At 42.8% G+C, this 18,909-nt stretch overlaps 1 protein-coding gene across 2 annotated transcripts in view; it reads left to right on the top strand.

The window, feature by feature from the left end:
- Positions 1–459: 459 nt before the first annotated feature.
- LOC137369810 (protein tyrosine phosphatase type IVA 3-like) overlaps positions 460–18,909 on the top strand; it is a 246,789-nt gene continuing 228,339 nt past the window's right edge. For both annotated transcript variants that reach the window (XM_068031344.1, XM_068031347.1), the window contains exon 1: positions 460–566. The gene's annotated coding sequence lies outside the window, so the exon portion shown is untranslated. The remainder of the gene's footprint in view (positions 567–18,909) is intronic.

Here is an 18,909-nt window from a genome sequence, read left to right as displayed (position 1 = left end):
GTCATATGCCAAAGCAAAATGGGAAGAATTGGAGAGATTTTAACAAATATAACGAGCATTTTTGTTGGGCAGATTTGATAAGTAACTTAAAAAAATCCATCTGAACCATAGTTAATAGAAATATAGCTTTAATTGACTTCAAACACAGTTTAAACCTAAACCTTTACTGAAAACCAATGCACACATTGACACCAATGGCGGGAAATATAGAGGACGGAAATGACGTACTGATTGCAATAAAGAGCCCATCTCTTAATCCAAATAAAGCAAAGAATGAGAAAAAAACTCAGAACATTTTTTTTTACCAGATCTTCAACCATTTCAAAATTTGACAAAAACTGAATAAACACGTAACATGTGTTATTTTCAATTATGGTACATATTTTCCTCTCAATGTTGACCTATGACCCGACGCTGACGTCCCTTAACGACGGCGACTGGAACACATGGTAACTCCGGGGCTGGGCTAGGAGCCAGAGATTGAGCACCAGGAGCTGCCCCTTAGCTGAGCAGTAGCATTGGCCAGAATCATACTGCTTGGGGTTTAAATGAACAGGCGTCGCGCAGTGAGTAATAAACCCTCCATTATAAGAATGTGCTGTGGAAAGTTAACATGCACTGCAAAATTAAAACACACACAGCTCAGTCTTCCTTTAGGTTCCTGGAACGCCTTTAAATTCATTTAATTTATTTTTAAAAATTCATCCCCAGTAAGAAATTATTTTGTGGATGGCCTCTCAAATAAGAGTCAAAGAGGCCGGTGCGTCCACCTCTCTTGAGATGCCATCTCGCGTATGTGGCTGCTTCTTTGTGTGTGTGTGTTGGCTTTTAAACCATTGGAAGCAAATGGGGGAGATTTTTTTCTCTCTCTCTCTCTTCCCCCTTTCCAAGGTGCACTGTGCGAGTGTCTGGGTAATGTGTATTTTTTTATTGTATGAGTTAAAAAAAAATCCTTTTTTCAAAAAATGTTGCATATGGTTTCTGAACGAAAGCTACAAAGAGGGCTCTGCTCTCAAGGTTACACTGTAGTTCAAGAAAAACGTGCATTTATATAACGCCTTTCAGGAAATCCCAAAGTTTTTTGTGGTCGTTGAAGTTTTTTTTTGAAGTGCAGTCACTGCTGTAATGTAGGAAGAAGGCTGTTTCTTTTTAAATAACCAATTTAAGGTGGAAGATTTATTGTAGTGCAAATTTTCCAACTCCCCTCTACACTTGTTTATGAATGATCACCTGCATTTTTATAATATTTTGTTGAATTTTTGTAAAACTCTAGTTGAAGGGTTTGTGACTACTCAAAAGTTTTTGAGGACCAACAATATCCCCGAGTCCTCAGAAATCTGGTTGCACCCCCTGTCTTCAGCAAAGTCTTCATCTTGAATGTTGGGAAGTCTGTCAATGCCTTTGTGATATATTGCTTTATAATATGTGATATAAATGTGTCTCTGAGCCTTGTGTGGAGGAAATATTTACATTTTGAATTCATACGTCACTTTGGCTTTCTTGTTTTCCCTTTTTATATCTTAACATTTTTAGGGCTGGTAAGGGGAAGAGTTATCCTCAGCTGCAACAAGATAGTTTCCTACCTATTATTTTGTTTAATTTGCCTTACTGGTGTGATATGAATTTGTTGTAGGTCACAGGTGAGTGTGAGTCGATGTTCTGACCTACATTTGTGATTGGAATTCTAGGTCAGCTGCTTAGATTCAGAGACGAGGGTTTTTCCACATACGGTAAAGGAAAAATGCTAAAGTTTAATCCTCAACTCACTCCATTTTCCTTTAACTCTTCAGAACTAGTAATCTTCAAATGTTAAAATGGAAATGTGTAGATTTCATATTTTGTTCTTAATGAAACTGTAGTTGTTTGTGAGAATTGTGGATGTGACCGATGTGAAGCTCTCTTGGATATCTCAAACTTTTTACTGCTATTGTGAAAGAGACCTTTCTGTTTTAAATTTTAAAATATATCCTATTAGATTTTTAGATGGGTCAGTAGATCATTGTACTGACTCGTTAGTGAGTAGAATAGTGACTTGTTAGTGGAATTGGCAGGGGCCCTGGGAGAAGGTCACTTGTTCACCCTTTTAAGCTGGAGAAGTATGTGCCAATTTTTGTTTTTATTTTGGGAGGGGAAAAGAGAAGTATTTATAGTTGAATACAGTATTAGAGCTGAGTTTGCTTCATTTACCAGTGATTGTTTATAACATTTTGACCATCCAGCTATGGTGTATGGTTGTGGCTATTGCATTTGATGAACAGGTTGGAGGTGTGTTCTTTTGATTGTTGTTAACTGGGCATTGTGGATAAGTGGTTCTACATTTCTCCCAAATTTCAACATTTTGGAAAGTTACATGATCCTGCTGTTATTTTTAAGATGTGATTTTTGAACTGGTAATTTTATATTGCAAATAAAAATGCTGTGAGATGCTCAATGCACTCACCACCACCTTTGATGCCTTCTCCTTAGTAAAACCCTGACACTCTCCCACCCTTGGGGCAGCCCCTATTTTCGCTCTGAGTGCAAGGGATGCAGCTTTGAATGAATGTGGCATGCAACTACACTTCTTCACTGGGTCAGATTTGATGATCAGAAAAAAATGGCTGCTGAGCCAAAGATGATATTTGAAGTGACTCAAAGTTTGGTTAGAGAGATGGATTTAAGGAGAGTCTTCAAAGACAAGAGGGAGGTTGAGATGTAGTATGTTGTAGGGTGGGGAATTAGTTTAGGGCATAGAGATTTAAAGGCATCGCTGCCAATAGAGGGACAAAGGGAGGCACTCCAAAGTTAACTGTTTTGCGACAAGAAGAGAAGACATTGTTGGAGATACTCTAGCTACATTTCGAACAACTGGAGTCGATCCAAATGAGTGTGGACCCACTGAGCTCAACAACGAAGGCAGATGTTGGGGAATGGTGTGGTCGGCTGTATCAAAGGCTATAGAGATGTCCAGAAGGATGAGGACAAATAGTGCTTCATAGTCAGTCACAAAGGGTATCTTTTGATCCATGACATTTCAGTGCTGTGGCAGATGTGGAAAACTAATTGGAGAGGTTCAAACAATGGAGTTGTGAAAATCAAGGGCACAAATTAAAGGTAAATTAAGAGCAAAATACTGCGGATGCTGGAACTCTGAAATGAGAACAGAAAGTGCCGGAAATACTCAGCAGGTCTGGAAGAGCTGCTCATTATTCTGCCATTAGTGCACTCTGGATGGACTCGTGCTTTGTCTTTCACTACAACTATTTAGTGCTTCCTTTGCATTCTGTTCCATGACATCTATCATTTTAATCTCTTTCACCCCCTCAGTCCTATTTCAGACCTTCCCTCTTGTTCGTCTTCCCCTCCACCACAACCCCCCCCCCACCCCTTTCACTTGCTCAAAGTCTGTTCTAACTTTTGCCCGTTCTGATGAAGGGCCACAGACCTAACCAGACCTGTTTCTCTCTACACAGATACTGCCAGACCTGCTGAGTATTTCCGGCACTTTTTTGTTTTCATTTCACAAATTAAAGATGACTGGTTCCAGGACATTGTAGAGTGGTAGTTTGCAATAACAGTGGGGTTGAAGGAGTTTTTTTTCCCCTAAGAGAATGTGGTTTGATTTTCAAAGGGAGAGTAACAGTACCTAAAAAAGGGAACCTTTTACTATGTCAGGCAACATGGGAGTGAGGAATGGAAGTTGGGTTTGCAGCAACCGAGTGAGAAAGGGGTCAAGAGACCCACCTCCTGCTCCCCTGGGCAAGATAATCTCGGAGATGCATGAAGGGAGATAAGAGAGCAAATGCAGAAAGATGTAGGCTAGGGCAAGGGAGAGGGTTTGGCTTGCTGTGCAAGAGAAAGGGAGGGATCTGTCAGAGACGACTCAATAGATAGTCTCAATCTTAATGACAGAGGTCCAAGAGCTACTTGCATTTGTCAGCAACACCAAACTGATTATTGTTTCTTTTGGCCTCCTTGTCTCGAGAGACAATGGGTAAATGCCTGGAGGTGGTCAGTGGTTTGTGAAGCAGCGCCTGGAGTGGCTATAAAGGCCAATTCTAGAGTGACAGACCATTCCACAGGTGCTGCAGATAAAATTGGTTGTTGGGGCTGTTACACAGTTGGCTCTCCCCTTGCGCTTCTGTCTTTATTCCTGCCAACAGCTGAGTCTCTTCGACTCGCCACTCTTTAGCCCCGCCTTTATGGCTGTCTGCCAGCTCTGGCGATCACTGGCAACTGACTCCCACGATTATCTGGTCATTTATCTAATTGTTGGACTTTACGGTGTGCAAATTGGCTGCTGAGTTTGCCAACGTGATAATGATTAACTCCAAAAGTAATTCATTGACTCTAAGCACTTTGAGGGATTCAGAGGTTGTGAAATGCATAAATGCAAGTTCTTTCTAATCATCAAATGGGAATATAAATAGAGGAATGTGGCAGTGGATTATAATATAGTTCCTTTAAGATTGACTTCAGCTAATTTATCTGTGGTCTCCCTTTCATCTGTGCAGAGGTCCACACCACCTAATTACCTTTTCTGGGCTGTAAACTTTTATACAAAGTGAATTATATTTTTAGTTTTTTTTTGAGGCGAGGTCTCTAACATACTGAAAGGTATGGGAAAGGTGTGCAGATTATTCAACTTTATTAAATAATAATTGCCAGAGGAGAAAAAAGTATATAACTGGCAAACAATGAACAAGATGAGAGATTTTTTTTTTTCTATACAGCAATAAATTTATTGAATATACATTTTACATTTGATGCAGCTAAGATGTTTCCCCTGGTTGGGGAGTCTAGAACCAGGGCACACAATTTCAAAATAAGGGGGAAGCCTCTTAGGACCAAGATGAGGAGAAGGTCTTTACTCAGAGGGTTGTGAATCTTTGGAATTCTCTACCCCAGAAGGCTGTGGAAGCTCAGTCATTGAGTATGTTTAAAGCAGAGATTGACAGATTTCTAAATACAAATGACATAAAGGGATGTGAGGATAGTGTGTGGGGAAAAAGGCATTGCAGTGGATGATCAGCCATGATCATTTTGAATGGCAGGGCAGGCTCGATGGGCTGAATGGCCTACTCCTGCTCCTATGTTCCTATGCTGCCATCAGAAATATTCAGTAGTGTTGATTGAACTGCTTTTTAAAAAATAAGTTAATTTGTGCCTTGCAGAATGTTAGAGCTTTAGGTGATTTTACATCTTTAAGGGAGATTGGTTTCAGTTATGTTAGGATCATAGGAATTTTCTTTTTATCCATTTCATGGGATGTGGGCATCGTCGGCAAGGCCAGCATTTGTTGCCCATCCCTAATTGCCTTTAAGAAGGTGGTGGTGAGCTGCCTTCTTGACCGCTGCAGTCCATGTGGGGTAAATACACACGCACTACTGTTGGGGAGGGAGTTCGAAGATTTTGATTCAGCGACATTGAAGGAATGGTGATATATTTCCAAGTCAGGATGATGTGTGGCTTTGAGGGGAACTCGCAGGTGGTGTTCCCATGCATCTGCTGTCCTTGTCATTCGAGGTGGAATAGGTCGCAGATTGGCAGGTTCTGCCAAAGGAGACATGGTGAGTTGCTGCAGTGCATCTTGTATATGGTACACACTGTTGCCACTGTGTGTCAGTGGTTGAGGCAGTGAATGTTTAAGGTGGTGGGTGGGGTGCCGATTAAGCTGGCTGCTTTGTCCTGGATGGTGTTGAGCTTCTTAAGTGTTGGAGCCGCACTCATCTGGGCAAGTGGAGAATATTCCATCACACTCCTGACGTGAGATTTGTAAATGGACAGTCTTTGGTTAGTCGGGAGATGGGTTACTTGCTGCAACATCAAGCCATTCCAATTTCTCGAAGTGTAGTTACTGTTGTAATGTCGGAACTGTGGTAGCCAATTTGCGCACAGCAAGGTCCCACAAACAGCAATGTGATAATGGTCAGATCTGTTTTTGTTGATTTAAGGGATAAATATTGACTGACAAGGGAGAGATCCCCTGCTGTTTTTCCAAATAGTACTGCGGGATGTTTCATGCCCACCTGAGAGGGCAGAAGAGGCCTTGGCTTAATGTTTGGTCCAAAAGACAGCGCATCTGACATTACAGCACACCCTCAATAGTACACTGGACTGTCAGCCTAGGTTTTTGCTCAAGTCTCTAGATTGGGATTTGAACCTGCAATCTTGTGATTCAGATGAGAGTGCTACCATTGAGCCCCAGCTGGTAGGGGAGGCCGGTCGGGAGAGCATTGTTTAATGGAGGCATGGAAGAAGGTTTCAGCAGCTGATGCAAGGGCGGAGGTGGGAGATGAAAGGAGGTGTTTTTTGTGATGGGAAAGATATGCGATTGAACCTTCAGCTGGGGATCAAATACAGTTTTGAGTTTAGTAGTTATAGCTTCAAAAGAAATTAATTGATCAGATATAAAAACATATGAAAATGATGGATAAGAACAAACCAGCTAGTCCACTTGAGTCTCTCCTTGAACTTCTTGAGGTTCATCCTTGCTTTATGATCCTCTACACTTCCCATCCACCAGCAATATATAATCTCCTTGGCAATGGAAAGAAGCAAAAAGATCCCCAATTCAAGATCAAATGATTTAGGAAATTTCTCTTTGAAACCCGAAGGCAGTCAAAGCGAGTTCCAGGAGGTCACACCGATCAAGTGGCACATTGTATCAGATGGCATCCAGCAACTCCTCCAGCTCCATTTTGGGTGCTTGTGGCAAATCTACACTCACCAGACGAAATAGTAACTTGTTGCGGTTGGCAACCCTTATTGGGGAAAAAAGTTCTCCTGATATCTAGCCCAGGTCCATGCTTACGTAACTTAAGTGCATGTTCTCTGGATCTTCCTAATCTATCTTATTCAAATAGTGTTGTCAATCCTCAGAATTGCTTCAAGAATAAAATACATAACTTTTAAATGCAGTGCATGCTACCTTACATTAAATACAGGACCCAAAATAGGAGCACATTATTTAAAATTTAGATAGTAAGTTGTACCTTAAACGAGTCTGTTATCAGTGTACTTGGTGATTGGAGATACAGCAGTCGTATGGTTTTGGAGGGGGAAAGAAATCAGAAAATGCAGTGATAAAGCATCATTGTGATGCCATGCACAAGGCTATTTACTTGTATTCAGTGTCTTTTTATGCTAGTTTGCAGTTGTTTGAAGTATTAACTTTTTGTTTTCTTTTGCTGTGTTGTGACATTTACTTTGCTTCAGCTGCTTCTAAAATTTGCTTCTAAAATTCACTGGCCTTTAATCTATCACAGTCTCAGGAATGCTGTAGTGTACAGATCTGAATAATTATTGAAATGTTTCTTGAATACAAAGTTGTTAGATCATTAAATCATGTGCAACTATTCAGCTGTTTTAATGTTTGATGTAAAAACTAGAGTGTTCAATGATATGATTATCAAATGCAAACTTGCATATTATTTTCACAATAATAACCACAGTCAAAGTGAATTAAAGGAAAATCCTGACTTCCTAATCTGAGCTTTGAGGAATGATATCCCAAGTAACATTCAGGAAAAAAAAATGAAAACTGCATACTAAAAGCTACCTTAATTGGACCGAAAAGTTGCATTTATATACCATCTTATGCTTAACACATACATGCACTCAGGCCATCCAAAATGCTTCACATACATTAATGTGTAGTCCCTGTTCGTATCTAGGTGAATGTAGATTGCACGCAGAAAGGTTTCACAAACAGCAGAGGAATGACCAGTTAATTTTTTTTTATATATGGCTAAGAGAGAAATAGTCACCAGGGCAACAACTTGCCTTTAAGACTTCCCAAACTCCTTCACTGGAGCATTAGCAAACGAAATTTGCCATAGAGTTACATGAGAGATTAAGACAGATATTATTTTTTTAAGGAGTGTCTTAAAGGAGGAGAAAAAGGGAGAGGAGGGAATTCCAGAACTTGAGGCCGAGACAGCTGAAGACGCGGTCACCATTGGTGGAGTGTTGAAAATCGGTAATGCGCAAGACTCCAGAATTGAAGGAGCGTAGATATTTTGGAGAGCTGTGGGAGATTATAGAGGTAGGGAGGGGTAAGGCCATGGAGGAATTTGAAAACAAGGATACATATTTTAAAACTGGGGTGTAGCAGGACTGGGAGCCAGTGGCAGTTAGCAAGAAAGCATGTGGTAGGTGAATGGGCTTGAAAGAAAGTTCGGACACATACAGCAGAGTTTTGAATGAATTCTAGTGTATGGAGGTTGAGAGATGGGAGGTTGGCCAAGCTATCAGTAGAAGAGTCAAGTCTGAAGGGAACAAAGGAATGTGAGGGTTTTGACAGCAGATGAACTGAGGCAGGGGCGATGTCAGGCAACATTAGGAAGGTGGAAGTAGGCTGTATTGATGGTGCAGATATATTGGTCAAATAGGATGCCAAGGTTGCGAGTTCAGCATAACCAGCTAGAGGGATGGAGTAAGTAGCTTGGGAACGGAGGTTGTGGCGGAGTCAGAAGACAATTGCTTTGGTCTTTCCAGTATTGAAGGAAATTTTATGCTCATCCGGTACTGGATGCCAGCCAAGCATTGTGACAAATCAGACAGTGGGGTCGAAAGAGGTGGTGGTGAGGTAGAACTAGATGTCAGCATTACATGAGGAACCTGACATTGTGTTTTCAGATGAGGTTGGATGATGCATGTTGATGAGAAATGGAACATTGGGAGAACTGCCTGCCTTTACATATTCTGTTGTGGGATCTTCTGCATCTATCTGAACAAGTGGGCAGGGTTTTTGTTTAACATCACATGGAATGGCAGATGAAATTTAATATGGACAAGCATAAAGTCAGCACATGGGGGGGGGGGGGGGGGGGAGGGAAAGGGAACTTTGTATGCCAATGTTTGTCGAGAGCATAGGTATTGAGAATGGTAAATGATGAACCGTATAGCCAAAGCAATAGGATACAAATCGAGTAAGCCATGCTCAAATTGTGCACTGTGCTAATCAGGTAATGTCTTGAAAACTGTCCGTTTTAGTGCATTGTGACACATGCATTTGTGAGAGAGAGGCAGTTTGGAGAATAGCCACAGGCTGATGCAGAGTTTGCGATCGGAGTTATAAGGAATTAACGGAAGCATTTGCAATCATTTTCAGCCGGAAATACCAAGTAGTTGATCATCTTCTCTTCCTCCTGAGATCCGCATCACCATAGATATCCGTCTTCAGCAAATTTGATTCACTCTATATGATGTCAAGAAATAGCTGAAGGCACTGGATGCAGCAAAGGCTATGGGCCCTGACATCATCTGGCTGTAGTGCTGAAGATTTGTGGTCCAGAACTAGCTGCCGCCTCCCCGCCCCCCCCCCCCCGCCCCCAGCCAAGTTGTTTCCTTACCCATTGTTTCCAGATCCCATCACCCTGTGCTCGCTGACCTCCATTTGCTCCGAGTTAAGCTACGTGTCAATTTTAAACTTCCCATCTATGGCCTCACTGCTCCCTATCTCTGCAATCTTATCCACGCATACAACCATCTGAGATATCTGCCTGCGCTCCTCCAATTCTGGCTTCTTGAGCATTTCCTGATTTTTTTTTTATCGCTCCACCATTAGCGTCATGCTTTGTTACCTGTTCCCTAAGCTCTGGCATTCGCTCCCTAAACCCCTCCACCCCTCTTTCCACCTTTTAAGCTCCTTCAAACCTACCTCTTTGACCAAGCTTTTGATCATCTGTCATAATATCTCCTCGTGGCTGAGTGTCAAATTTTGTTTTGTAACACTCCTATGAAGCACCTTGGCACATTTTATTATGTTAAAGGCACAATATCCATTTATTTAATGGATCCCCATCGTTCTGTAACCATCTTGGGCAATTTTACATAACACATTGGAAATATATTGCGTAGCTGTATAGGCTGAGGAGCTATACACCTGAAAGACTGGACAGGATCGTCAACCTATTCCATTGGCGTGGTGTAGAGAGATTATCCAAGGGCATCACTAATTTTCAGAAGTTATGAAAAATGCTTGGTTTTGTAACACTCATGGGCGGCGCAGTGGTTAGCACCGCAGCCTCACAGCTCCAGCGACCTGGGTTCAATTCTGGGTACTGCCTGTGTGGAGTTTGCAAGTTCTCCCTGTGTCTGCGTGGGTTTCCTCCGGGTGCTCCGGTTTCCTCCCACGTGCCAAAGACTTGCAGGTTGATAGGTTAATTGGCCATTATAAATTGCCCCTAGTATAGGTAGGTGGTAGGGAAATATAGGGACAGGTGGGGATGTGGTAGGAATATGGAATTAGTGTAGGATTAGTATAAATGGGTGGTTGATGGTCGGCACAGTCTCGGTGGGCTGAAGGGCCTGTTTCAGTGCTGTATCTCTAAACTAAACTAAACTTGGCATTGTCTGGTATTGCTCCTCTGAACTGTTCTTACCTTTGCTTCAATCGCGTTCTGAGAATTGTGCCTCTGACCCTGCGAACGAGGGTTGTCCAACCTTTTTGGGCGGAGGGCTACATTACGACTTTTTGCTTGGCTCAAGGGGCCGGTGAGCAAATTTCAAAAGATAAAGGCGTTAAAAATTGATCTTGCTCAAACAACAAATGTGCATTTTGTGAAGAAGATTAAATTAGAAGACTAATTTATTGCCTTACTTTCTCATCACTGATTTAGTGACGGACCTTGCATTGTTTTTGCTTGCACAAGTAGTCAGTGTCTGCCCCCATACTTGTAGCGATGCGGAGAATTCAGGATAGATATCCATTTGTCGCGAGTGATCTTGGTCTTCTGTAGCTGTGTCGTTCTGTAGTTTGCTCTCACTCTTTGCCACCTTGGTCTGTCTCCTTTTTCTTCCCCACCCACCCCCCTGAACAGTTGCAGGGGGCAGGAGCGTTCAGCACAGCAGTTTTGTGGTTGGTCAATTTGCTAATAACATCACGCTGTCAGTTTCACAGCTGACAATTGCTGAAGCAGGAGAGCGTTTCCCAAATTTGGACAGATTCAGGGTTTTCTAGTAGGCTTTTTTTTTTAAAAAAAGGCTGGGAAACCCTGAATTGTCTGAAGTTGGTAGGTGCATTCCCTCTTCAGCAGCTGTCAGCTGCGAAACTGAGTGCAATGTTTTTAAAAGGGCCGCTGTGCAAGAATACGACAATGGGAAATTTCCCATCTCCAGCCACAACCCTGGTGAGGATGAGGTACGGTCCCGGGGACAGTTTACACGTGTGGGCCGGATCCTGGTCCGTGGGCTGTATGTTGGTCCACTCTGCTGTAAACAAATGATCTGTGTGTTTTTGAAGCTTTCTAAATGTATATTTCTGAACTGTGAAGGCATTGTGTAGATAATCACCCTACTTCTGCTGACTCGGCATTATTGTAAGCAGTTGGGATATAAATGTGTACAGAGTAGTCATAACAGCTAGCTACCCAAGACAGGCTCATTAGCAATAAACAATACTTTGGATCTCTGCCTTTTGAAATGTGCTGTAAATTCTCTAAGTGTGAATAACTATTTGTATATTGATGGCTCCTTGTGTATAGAACGATGTCAGTGCTTTATAGGCGGAGGAAAATAAATCCTTATGCAAGTTAAGAAAAGTTAGGTGGTATTGCTCTCCTAATTTCCAGCCTGCAACACTACAATAGAACCTGCTTATGATGATGGACATCCTGCAAAACATTCTTTCATCCCCATTTACTAATATGAACTCAATTATGCTTACTGGAGTGTAGTGGCTCTTGTACTGGAGCTGTTAACCCAGGAGTTGAGTTCAAATCCCACTATGACCAGTTGTAAATTTGAATTTAATGTTTAAAAAGAAAATAATCATGAAAGATGCTCTGCTGTCATTATCACCTTCAGGGCAGCTGCCACCAGCCCTAATCTGGTCTAGCCTTTGTGAATTTAGCCCCATCCTAAAAGCAAATTTATAAAATATATCTTTGGATCCAACAAATGTCAGTCATTTGCCCTCCACCTTTGGTTACGAAACCCATTTGTTTCTTCCTCCTCTCCTGCACCCACCAATCCTCTCCAGCCTGACAAGTTAATATTTTCAGAGTTTTACTAGGTCTAGCCCAAATTTTAAAACAGATCTCTCATGGCGATTATGGGTTTCATTAAACTCCAGCATTAATTTTAATCACTGTGAACTTAGACGGTGATTGCCAAGCAGCTGTTGGTCCATGGTCTATCGCTGCCCCTGTGTGTTGTTGGATGAATATTCTTTTCTTTCTTTTGGGCCTCCTTATCTCGAGAGACAATGGATACGCGCCTGGAGGTGGTCAGTGGTTTGTGAAGCAGCGCCTGGAGTGGCTATAAAGGCCAATTCTGGAGTGACAGGCTCTTCCACAGGTGCTGCAGAGAAATTTGTTTGTTGGGGCTGTTGCACAGTTGGCTCTCCCCTTGCGCCTCTGTCTTTTTTCCTGCCAACTACTAAGTCTCTTCGACTCGGATGAATATAAGTGCATATATACTTTATTCCAGGAGGTCATTGGATGACTATCAGAAGTGAGAATCTCAGCTATTTTTACCCCCTCCTAACCAACCACACTGTCGCAGAGGGCTTCATTTTTAAATTAATACGGTTATAAGTAGAAGTAGGAGTATTGGAATAAGGGAAGGCCATTAATTTTATCCAGGTCTGCTTCAGAGCCCAAGCCAACAGTTTATATGTTATCTATTCTACAAAGATATCTGTTTACTTTTAGCTGAATTGAGCTGAGTCAGTATTTACCACACTAATGATAGGTTTATGTAAGTCATTTATCAGTTGAGCCTCAGGGTTCCAGTGTTGTGGAAACTGTCCTGTTTGTAATTCAGGATGGATTTACCAGTAGCTGGAATATGCATGTGCACTTGCTCTTGCTTTCTTTGTGCAAAGTTGGCAAGCCCAAAACTCTATTGCCAGTTTATAGGGTTGGGCTGAGACATTTGGCTACCTTTTGCCTCAAGTTACAATATTTACATTTCATCGGGTGTGGTGCTACCTCCAGAGGCATCCAGAGTAACTGCCTCTTTTAGTTATCCTCAGACCTTCCGGAGACAGCAGCACTCACTCACTTTAGTGGAATACACATTTATTTCCTATTGATGTAATTGTAAATTGGCACTGTAATGCCATTCCATGCAAAGTGTAGATTTGGTATGGAATTTTTCCTGTTCCTGTTATGGTTTTGGGCCATCTGATTTTTTTGATAATTTATATTTCATGACATGCATTTAGGTGTCTACGTGCACCATACATTTATTTCTGCAAAATGTTAAAAATTACATAGACTGGTTTTTAGGCTTTTCAGCAGAGTTGGACCTCTGGTGCAGCTGAAGATGAAAGGAGCCTTTCTAATGTGTAATTCTATGCTGCCTTATCTTTTTGTTTAACCTCTTGTATTCATGAAGAGAAAAAAATACCAGAACAATAGCAGTTTGAGCTAAAAAGACACCAGACGGGGAAAAAATTCTGATTTGGAAAATCCTTATATCCAGGACTTGCTGAGATGAACAAATATTTTATTAGGGCTCTGAAGATCCACCCATTTGCAAGCAATTAATAGGTTGTTATTTAGCATACTGACTCTTTGGCTTATTTGTACATCAGTCAATTTGGAATTATTAGCATTTTCCAACAATACCCCTTCATATAGATCAGCAGGATTCAGTAATTAAGGTTCCTTCACGGAGCTGCTTTATGGATATTGCTTAAGGCATTGTCTTTGTGCCTTCGTCAATAATGTCTTTGACAAGTGACTGCTTGTTCTCACTCTTCCATAGCCTTCCTTTACACAGTCTTCACAAAAGGGACAAACTGATTATAGTTTTCCCTTATCCCAAATGGAACCTAGCACTTTCTGAGACTATCCGGAATTTGTTTCCTTGGCTAATGATTCTTTGATTTAGCACTCATGTCATGAGGGTGAACTCCAAAAATTTAAGTGATTACTGACAACGCAGCCGGCAGCTTGCATCATCCGACTGCGTCAATCTGCGCACATGTGAAGATTGGTTCCTACCCTCTACGCATACGCTGCGTTCTGCAGTGCCAGGACTGGTTGGCACATGCGCAGATGACATCATTGCGTAACGCGGGCAGATGATTGTGGGGGGGAGATCCAGGCTGGAGAGAGCAGGGGTCTGGGGAGCGAGTAGAGAGCGGGTGCGAGGAGAGTGCGGCCGAAGACCTTGCTGGTGGCGGGCGCGCTCACTGCTGCCCCCTGCCCCCACCCCGCCCGGTATGCTGCCATGTGTTTAGGTTGCCACCGTGTGATTATTTGAGCAGCACCATCTTTAATCCTGGCAGCTGCCTGACGTCACAGTCTGCGAGGTTTTAGTGGCACAGGCTGCTTTTGTGCGTGTGCCATTGCAGCACTGCCTAGTGGTTTTGTCAGCAAACTCAGCCAAAATTTAATGGGGTGTGACCTTTAGTTCAACCATAGCCCATTTCCTGGCGGAGGAATGGTCACCAGCCCTGGTGTTTGGAAGTTAAATTGCATTACTGAGCCATATGAGACTTAGTTCTCAGTAATTTCTTTACTCAAACAATTTTGTTAAGCAAATTTGCTGATGTGATTATTATGCCCCATTTATGTCAGTGAGAACTGTGTAAACTCATACAGCTCCCTTTTTTGCCACTAACATAGGAACAAGAGAAGGCCATTCAACCGCTTGAGCCTGCTCTGCCACTCAGCTAGATCATGGCTGATCTTCTGCCTCAATGCCATTTTCCCCACTATCCCCATATCCCTTGATATCTTTAATATCTAGAAATCTATCGATCTCTGTCTTGAACATACTTAATGACTGAGCCTCAACAGCCCTCTGGGGTAGAGAATTCCAAAGATTCACCACCCTCTGAGTGAAGAAATTCCTCTCCATCTCAGTCCTAAATGGCCTACCTCTTATTCTGAGACTCTGTCTCCTGGTTCTGGACCCTCCAGTCAGGGGAAACATCCTTCCTGCATCAACCCTGTTGAGCTCTGAAAGAATTTTGTATGCTCCAATGAGATCACCTCTCACTCTTCTAAACTTCAGAGGATACAGGCCCAGTCTCCTCAATCTCTCCTCATAGGACAATCCTGCCATCCAAGAAATCTGTCTGGTGAACTCTCGTTGCGCTCCCTCTATGGCAAGTATATCCTTCCTTCGGTAAGGAGATTAAACCTGTACGCAATACTCCAGGTGCGGTCTCACCAAGACTCTATACAGTTGCAGCAAGACTTCTGAACTCAAATCCTTTTGCAATAGAGGCCAACATACCATTTGCCTTCCTAATTTCTTGCTGCACCTGTTAGTTTTCAGTGACTTATGAACAAGGACACCCAGGTTCCTTTGGACATCAACACTTCCCAATCTCTCTCCATTTAAGAAATGCTCTGCTTTTCCATTTTTCCTACCAAACTTCACATTTTTCCACATTATATTCCATCTGGCATGTTCTTGCCCACTCACTTAGCCTGTCTAAATCCCCTTGAAGCCTCTTCATAACTCTCAATCCCACCTAGTTTTGTGTCTTCAGCAAACTTGGAAATATTACATTTGGTCCCCACGTCCAAATAATTGATATAAATTGTGAATAGCTGGGGCCAAAGCACTGATCCTTGCAGTACCCGACTAGTCACAGCCTGCCAACCTGAGAATGACCTATTTATTCCTACTCTGTTTTCTGTCAACCAATTTTCAATCCTTGCCAGTATATTTCCCCCCGCCCCCCTTGCCGCCCAATCACATGTACTCAAATTTTGCTGACTAATCTCTCGTGTGGAACCTTATCGAAAGCCTTCTGAAAATCCAAATACACTGCATCCACTGGTTCCCCTTATCTATTCTGCTGGTTGCATCTCAAAAAAAACTCCAACATGTTTGTCAAGTATGATTTCCCTTTTCTAAATTCGTGTTGACTCTGCCCAATCCTACCATTATTTTCTAAGTATCCAGTTATCTACTCCTTTTATAATAGAATCAACATTTTCCCTATTGCTGATGGCCTTGCCCACCCAACACATTTGGGCTTGCACTCTAATACTGACACATGTGCTGTTTCAGATTATTTACAATTTTGTAAATGTTTACATATGCTTGCCTGGTGCATTGCATGCAACCTGAAGATTAGACCTGTGGTGCTTTATAATGTGGCTTGAAAAATAAGCAGTTTTTTCTGTCATGCTGAAAAAAATGTACAATGTGTAGTTTCTCGGTTTTTGTGTACTGCATGAATGAGTCTGACAGACTGCTACCATCAAGGAAGCACGCAAAAGGTCATATGGAGTGGAAACATACTCCAATCATCATACTGTCCTGACTTTCAAAAGAAATGCATCAAATGAAAGCATGTTTTCAAATCACTTCTAACGACCAGTACTTGGCAGGTTTCTGACTATTAATTTGAAAGAAAAAAAATGTCTTGCATTTATTTAGTGTCTTTCACTGTCATTGTATCCCAAAGCACTTTACACTTTTGAAGTGTAATCACATTGTAACGTAGGAAACACGGCAGTGAACTTGGGATACAGCAAGATCCCACAAGTGACAATGTGATGACCAGTTAATCTGTTTCAGTGATGATTTGAGGGATGTATGTTGGCCAGGACACAGGAAAACCTCCCTGCTCTTTGAAATTGTACCATTGAATCTTTTGCGTCCACTTGAGAGGGCAGATGGGGTTTCAGTTTTATCGTCTCCTCCAAAAGGTGGCACCTCCAACCCGTGCAGCGTTCCCTCAGTACTGCACTCGTTTCAGCCTAGATTATATGTTAGCATCTGGAGTGTGAAAACCTTCTGACTGTGAGGCAAAAGTGAGGCTACCCATTGAGCAGTGGCTGACACCGTTTGTTATGGAGTCACTTGATGACTACACTTTAAAAAGATTTCTTGGCATTGACTGGAGGATATGAAAGGTGCTAATCAATTGCAAGTTTGTTCCTTCTAAAGCACTCTGAAATGTCTCTTTGCATATGAGGAGCACTATAGCAAATTGTTGCTGGAAAATACAGTGTAAACTCCTGGTGAAGAAAAGATTGGATTCGGCTGTAATGCCTCACTGAATATACAACTGCAACTGCTTTTTAACTTAGTAGATGAAAAGTTAGATGAGTTAATGCAATTAGTCGCAACCTTTTATGCCTTTTTGTAAAGCCACATAAGGGTAGAATTTTTGGGATAGGCATAATCAGCAATTTACACTGGCAGTTATTACTATCTCTGTGCCAGTCTTGCCAGATGCAACTTGAACTGAATTTTCCTGGAAATCTCAATCATATATGCTGCCAAGTACAAATCACCATTAAACTGATCTTGGAAATGGCAAAAGAAATGATGAACTCTGGGAAACATTGGAAACAGTATAGAGGAGTGAGAACAGACGTTATTCCTCAGTGAGCTTTGGGTATTGCCGGTAAGTAAGTGCAGCATGGCTTTCTTTGCGCAGTTTTTCTTGGGGGGAACAACTTTTAAAATTTTTTTTCCAGTGAAGTATTGTGTGTCAAAACACAGACCTCACCTGAAATTGAAGCCTGCCTTCCAGGAATAATATGTGCCACTATTCTAACCTCGTCCTCTACTCCCCACAGATCCAGAAAAACCCAAGTACCCAGTCCTGGAGGTGGGAGAGTACAAGGAAAAGGAGGATGAGAAATGGAGGATGCTGAGGAGGACAAGGATGAGGAGCAGCTATGGAGGGAAGTGGAGAAAAGGAGCCTGCACCTCATCTCTGTCACTATAAGGTTGCTGATGTGGAGGGAATGAGTATTGATCCCCTCTATATATCTGGAAGCACTAGCTTCTTACCACCTCGAGGCCACAGCTCAGGAACGTCACCTGCAGGCAGGAGCAGAGACAACAGTCCCCATGATAGCCATTTAGATGTAAGCAAATGTGCTGAATCAAACCGTTGCATGGAGTCAGAAGATAATCTCTGAGGCAGGGTGGAGGATGGCTTGGGAGTGAGGGGACATGGGTACAGAGTTCATGGGCCTGTGCCTCGAAAGACCAATGGTCCTGGAGGATCACAAGTGCTTGTGCACTTTGGGGGTCACGAGCAGTCAGTTGCACCAGCTCAAAATTGATGTGGGAGATTCCTGCTATTTATGGCTGGGTTGAGGGGCAGATTGAAGGGCATATTAAATCTTTCCTTCCAGACTTCAGACCCACAGCAATGTGGTTGACTCTTAAATGCCCCCTGAAATGGCCTAGCAAGCCACTCAGTTGTTTCTGACTGCTACAAAGTCGATAAGGAATGAAACCGGATGGACCACCCAGCATCGACCTAGGCACTGGAAACAACAATGCCAAACCCAGCCTTGTTGACCATGCAAAGTTCTCCTGCCATCGGGGGACTTGTGCCAAAGTTGGGAGAGCTGTCCCACAGACTAATCAAGCAACAGCCTGACCTAGTCATACTCCCTGAATGTCCCAGACACTGCCATCACCATACCCAGCTATGTCCTGTCCCACCAGTAGGACGGACCCAGCAGCCGTGGCGGCACAGTGGTATACAGTCGGCAGAGAGTTGCCCTGGGAATCCTCCGCATCGACTCAGGCCCCCATGATGTCTCAGGGCATAAGGTTAAACATGGGCAGGTAAACCTTCTGCTGATTACGACCTACCACCCCCACCTCAGCTGATGAATCCGTACTCCTCCATGTTAAACAGCACTTGGAGGAAGCACTGTGGGTGGTAAGGACGCAGAATGTACTCTGGGAGGGGGACTTCAATGTCCATCACCAAGAGTGGTTTGGTAGCACCACCACTGACCGAGCTGGCCAAGTCCTCAGTGACCTAGCGACTAGACTGGGCCTGTGGCAGGTGGTGAGGGAACCAACAAGAGGGAAAATTATACTTGACCTCGTCCTCCCCAATCTGCCTGCCGCAGATGCATCTGTCCATGACAGTATTGGTGGGAGTGACCACCGCACAGTCCTTGAGACGAAGACCCAAGTTCACATTGGGGATACCCTCCATCGTGTTGTGTGGCACCTATCACTGCTAAA

Source organism: Heterodontus francisci, chromosome 5 (genome assembly GCF_036365525.1).
Source record: "Heterodontus francisci isolate sHetFra1 chromosome 5, sHetFra1.hap1, whole genome shotgun sequence".
Taxonomy (NCBI): domain Eukaryota; kingdom Metazoa; phylum Chordata; class Chondrichthyes; order Heterodontiformes; family Heterodontidae; genus Heterodontus; species Heterodontus francisci.
This window is presented reverse-complemented; position numbering and strand designations above follow the sequence as displayed.